A 6000-nucleotide genomic window follows, 5' to 3' on the forward strand; every position below is an offset into this window, starting at 1 on the left:
CAGTGCTTTTCAGCCAGAACATGATTTTTCTCTCATAACAATCCAGCCGGAACAGTATTTTGGCTTATTCAACCAGCCTGCCGAACAAGCCCTTAGTTAATTAGTATACAAATATAGAACCTTCAATCATTCAGTTCCTTTACTTTTACAGACATGCAGTCAGACCTCAGCAACTTAGATCCCACAAATTCTGTTATTGATCAAATGCTTTCGTTCATTCAGGTCAGTTGCAAAGAAGTGTCAACCTTCTTGTTTTCTTATTCAAAGTTCCAAGGAACATGGTCTGCTGGACGGAATCAAGTTTTCAGGCGCCACTAGTAAAGGAGTTGTGAAGAAATGCCGCAATGGATTAGTCAAATTACAGCAATGGCTCTAAAAGACAATATGCTAGATTTGGATGCCTACCTAATGTTCAAAAGATACATTTACAAAGATAGTAATTACAAGGCTACAACCTTCACACCTGTGACTTCCCCTTCTATGCTCTTGGCATCAGGTTCTACAAATCTTCTAGAGAGAAGCACCGGATCAGCCGTTCTCTCATTTCATACATGACTCTTTTCACCCATTTTGCAATACCTATGGACACGACAACAAGAACAACAATGTATGCGGATACCCCAACCACCAATGCCAAGATGTAAGCACTTGTCCTGACTCTCCTGCTGCTCCCGGCGGCATAGGCACCCATGAGACCAAACAAGTCCAGGATCATGGAAGCATGCAGTGCCAAGATCGCTGACTGTGCGCTGCTCACTCTTTTGATCAGGAGCAAAACCATAATCACCGGAGAAGCCATGAAGGAAGTCGCGTTGCAGTAGAAGAAGGCCTTGTACCGGCGTGGATAGGTGCTCCGAAGAACCGGATCACCAGCTATGTGGCCAACTTGGCCATTGCCCCAGACCCCACCGGGCGGGCTCATGGCGGCTTGATAAGTGACAGCCGCTGCAAGTGCAGCCAGCAGCAACAAGTATTTGGGCAACTTATCAAACCAGGGATCTCGTGCCTCTGCATCAGCAGCTGTATGCGGCAATATGTCCTCAGCTTCGTCCTCCGTTATGTCAAAGAAGGACAGGAGTCCCTGCAAGAGACCCTGAACCGACTCTGACACAACCAGAATAACTTGGAGCGTGATGCATACTAGAACTGCAAAGACCAGGACGAAGACATATATGGATGTGGATACCTTCCTGGAGCTCCCTGCAGCAAAGGCACCCATGAGCCCGACCAGGTCAAGGATCACGCACACCCTGAGTGCATAGGACTGTATCCCCTTTGTCGAAAGCTTTCTGTTAACCAGCAGCATGATGATGGCCAGAGATGCAACGAAGGCAGTTGCATTGCAGTAAAAGAAAGCCAGGTAACGACGTCGATAGTTGTCATTGAGCACTGGGTTGCCGACGACATGGCCAGTCTTGTTCTGTTGCCAGAAGCCGTCCGGGGGACTCATGCCGGCCTGGTATGTGAGGCCTGCTGCAAGAATGGCAAGGAGCAGCAGAAGCTTGCGGTTCTTCTCCAATTTCCATTTCATTTCCTCATCTTCCTCCTCGGTCTGCGGCTCAAACAACTTCTTGAGCCATAGCCATACGGGCACAGACTTCTCCAGCTTGTCCTTCACCATTTCCTTCCATGTGGCATGATTTGGGAAGACTTCAAGCATGAACACCAGAACATGGATGACGACATAGAGGAACACTGGAACCACAATCAATGAGATGTACACCGATTTGGACACTTGCCTGCAAATTCAAGCAGCATTGGCGCCAATTAGCCCAAGAAGGTGGGATCATGGCGACCTGCAGTGCGTAGTACTTGATTCCTTGGGTGCTGAATGTGCTGCTTAGGCGGATGATCAGGATAACCAGCGATGCGACGAAAGCTGTCGCGTTGCAGTAGAAGAAAGCCAGGTATCTCCGGGGATAGGTGATGTCACGGACCAGATCACGGGCAAGGTTGTGATGCAGACCATCAGTAGCATTGCTCTGTCGAAGCTGCCAGGTGGTTCAGTCCCACTTGGTCTCACCAATCACCATGCTCGCTTGAAAATTTCAAGGATGCGCCTGCGGGATTCATTCACCTACAGTTTGTTAAAAGATTCTAAGGATGCATACCACAAGGGCATCATGTATTATGTTTTGAGACTATTTCACTGGTTTACCCCTAGGAAAACAATGAGATTCCCAGGAAAAGTTAGATTTCCCTTCGGTTTTGAAACAACACTATTGGGAAATGAATTTTCCCTAGGATGACTAAATTTTTCTAGTGAAAGAATAACCGTATGGAAACACGTGGACAACACTATGTACGCGACATGCGCTGGCGATGACACACTCAATAGGCATCCACACGGAGAAGCAGCGGTTGCTTGTGCCGGCCACGGCGTGTCCCCACCCAGAGGAGCGGTTTCCATTCCCAGAATTACTTCTTTTTTCTTATGGATTACGCAGGAGAATTACTTCTTTTTGTTGCTTTGCAATAGTTAGTATATGCGGTTTGTATAAGAGCATCTCCAAGAGCCTTCCTAAAATCTACTCTATAAATCATCATTTGGAGAGTCATTTGAGTAAAAGTTGTTTTCTATATCTATATATTGTGCGCAGTCTATAGAGCTATCCTTGCTCTTCATTTTTGGCTAGCGAGAAATCCGGAATAGAGGATATCTATATTTGGATATCTAATTGAAGAGTCTGTTGGAGAGTATTTTTTCATCAAAATCTCTATTCCTGTAAACTAGGAAAGATATAAACAGTCTCTTGTAAATGCTCTAAGCCACTGCCTATGGAGATGTATTCAACCCTGTTTGTGCAAATCTGGCCTTGCACATTGGCAGTTATAGGAAGTGCCAATGGAAATAGCATTTTACGTATGTTTAATGGTTGTGGTTGGTTCTGTAGAAATAAATTTTGAGTATTTCGATCAATTCGTTTATGAATGAAATGAAACGTCACTAGAGATGATGGCCTTGGTCATATTGAATCGACACTTTTGTTTTACAATGATGCGATGTCTTGTTTGAATGATGAAAGGCGTTTGCTTTCAATTAAGTTTTTTTTTAGCAATGATGACAACTAATTTGCTGAGATTGCTTGGATGGTGTTGGTTAGTTGGTCACGATGAGTTGAGCGTGAGACTTATATTTTTGTTTTGTCATCAAGGCCCTGGTGATAATCGAGCGCACTTCATGTACAAGGGCAGCTTTGCTTTGGCATTCTGTCATGTACAATCACAGGGAGAGAAATACGGGGGAAAGTTTAATGTATTGCATATTGTAATGTTTACAAAGGATACCGCCTCGTTAAAAAACCTCATACCTTGGCACCCTGCTAAGGGTTTCCCCTATGAAGAAAAAGAAAGTTTAAACAAAATTACAACTCAAATTTGAAAAATATACATGTAATTCTGATTTTAGGCTCTTGGTCCATCCTCTAATGAAGAGCAATGTTTCATCAAATACACACAAGCAATGGTAAACTCACAGATCACTACGATGACAGTTTATTATTACGCTATTTAAATGCTAAAATGCCAGATAGTAAGGCCAGTTGATGTAAAAGACAAAAATATTGCAAAGCCCCTAAATCTTTTGGATCTCTCGAATATGAATGAGCCACCGAAACTCATTCCATCGGTCTTCAAAATCTGGGTGCAGAGTATCCATATCCATTACAAGCTTCTTGAGGGAACTAAGGAATTCAATACCTTCAGGGATGAACCCCAACTTTGGCATTGACATAAGATGCAATGCTTCAATGCAAGGAATGGCATCTTTTTCGATCTTCAATAAGACAACATCATGCATATCCTTTAAGCAAAGGGTCTTGAGGTGTTGGAAGCCTCCTGCACGAATGACAAATTTTTGCTCACTTTTTACTCTATTAAGGGCACGTACAACGGCGTCTCTTCCCCTGTCTCTTTGTTACCGTTTTTGCCAAATACACCCTCGTTCGGCTTGCAGACGGATGCCCCGTCGCCTCGCGAGGCGACGGCGAGGACCCGTGCTCCGAGGCCGAATCGCCTGGTGAAGCAGCGTTGTAGGAGTCGTCTTCTCGACTCGCCGAAGGATGCGGATCCCGCGCGGGCACACACTGAATCTGGTATTCGCGCGCGTGGGGGGATGTTGGGCGCCCTGGCCGTTGCGAGCAGCGCGGTCGAGCTCCGCCACGCCGTGGGCTGCGTGTGGCAACCTCCGCCGTGCCGCGAGCTGCGCGCGGCGACCTCCACCGCGGGCCGCGTTGCAAGATGCGTGCGCCGACCTCCGCCATGCCGCCGCGGGACGCGCGGGCTAGCTCCACGCACCGTGGGCTGCGAACGGGTGAGCTCCGTCCCGGCCACCGTGAGCCGCGCAGGCGACCTCCGCGGCTCCACCCTGGCCACCGGGAGCCACGCGGGTGAGCTCCGCCCTGAGCAGGTCAGTGCCAGTCCCTGGGATTGTTTGACAGAGATGCGCTATTTTGTTTGACAGTGCAATAGAAGCTCAAATATGTTTGACAGAGCCACGGCGCCATCGTCCATCGATGGATCCAGCGGAGGCGGCTTCCCCAACTTTGACAGAGATGCGTGCTGCTGCTTGTAGTACCTACTAGTGTTTGCTTCGATTGCTATATGCTATCAGTTTAAGATTTCTTTGATGTGCACCCCCTTTGTTTACAGTGATGCTTACGCCAGGGCTAGATGTTAGACCAGATATAGTTAAATCTGCACATAGTACTACAATGATCCTATCTTCAGTTGAGTGCCAATTTTCTGAGCCAGTTTTCTGAATCTTCAGTTAGAGCAAGCCTGTGAGCACTGTGATTTTTCTGAATGTGCTATTTTTCTGAATGTGTGCAGTGTGAAGCTGATGTAAAGTTACTGTGAAGACTGCTGCCGTGGAGATTGAAATTAAGCTTGCTGTGAACTGCTATGAACATCATCATCCTGTTAGCTTTATTGCAAAACCCTGGGCTATGAGGACTTGCAGCTATGAATGTTGTAGCAACTATTACCTACTGTCCAGGAACTTTATCTTATCTGAATGTGAACTCTATCCTATATGTGCTGCTATTTTCTAAATGTGCTGCTATTTTCTGAATGTGAACCGAGCTATCAGGATGCTAGCTGTTGTCTGATTATGGTGCACTACTATTTTTTTTAATGTGAATAGAGCTTTGCTACTATGATCCTTGAAGCAGTGGCAACTCGGGATCTTCCTATATGGCATGCTTTCTTTGGTATCATGTTGCTCTTATTTATCCTTGATACATTTTCTATCAAGTAGCCACAACAATAAAAGGGCGTACCCATTGTAGATCCTAGCTACATGCAAAGCATTAAAATAGCATAGAGACGGACCCTCTTTATGGGTTGTATGACCTATCTTTATATCTGTCTGTATGATAGATTCGAGGCGCTTAGAGACGAACTCCAATCTGTGGGTTGTACATGCCCTAAGGCACAAGTACGTTAGGTTATTTAGTGATGCCAGTGTCCACAGTTGATCTTCATCGAGCTGGCACCAGCTTATCTCGAGGTAGTTGAGATTTCCTCCATATTCCTGGAATATTGGACATTGAAGCATCCCGGTTTCCCAATTTCCCTTTACAATCAGCCTCTTGAGCTTGTTTGATGTTGGTCTGAGATCTTTGAAGGACAATTCTTCTGTTTCACTACACGCAGAAAGAGTCAGACTTGAAAGATGGTAGCTTTGACACAGCAGCAAAGAGTATTTTACATTGATGGTTGCTTATGTTATCAACGGACAAGCTTCCAAGTTTCATCAGTTTCTCCAGTTGGTCTGGCAAATCCTTGCTTGCTTCCATTGTCTCAAGAGTTTGCAGATCTTCGAAGATTGATAGTGCTCTGGATGCAGCTACTCCTCTAATAGATCTGAAATCCATCTCTTTTCATCAGAGTAGTCGGCGATTTTTTTTGGAAAGGACGGCAAAAGCTTTGCCACAAGTTTTATTAGACGATAGAAAAGGGGGGGGGGGGGGGGGGGGGGGGGGGGGGGGGATGGATCTT

The 6000-nt window shown here is 45.9% G+C and overlaps 1 pseudogene; it reads right to left on the minus strand.

The window, feature by feature from the left end:
- Positions 1-324: 324 nt before the first annotated feature.
- LOC136479060 (uncharacterized) lies at positions 325-2122 on the minus strand (annotated as a pseudogene).
- Between the last annotated feature and the right edge of the window lie 3878 nt (positions 2123-6000).

The sequence above is a fragment of the Miscanthus floridulus genome, chromosome 9, assembly GCF_019320115.1.
Source record: "Miscanthus floridulus cultivar M001 chromosome 9, ASM1932011v1, whole genome shotgun sequence".
In the NCBI taxonomy this organism is placed as follows: Eukaryota; Viridiplantae; Streptophyta; class Magnoliopsida; order Poales; family Poaceae; genus Miscanthus; species Miscanthus floridulus.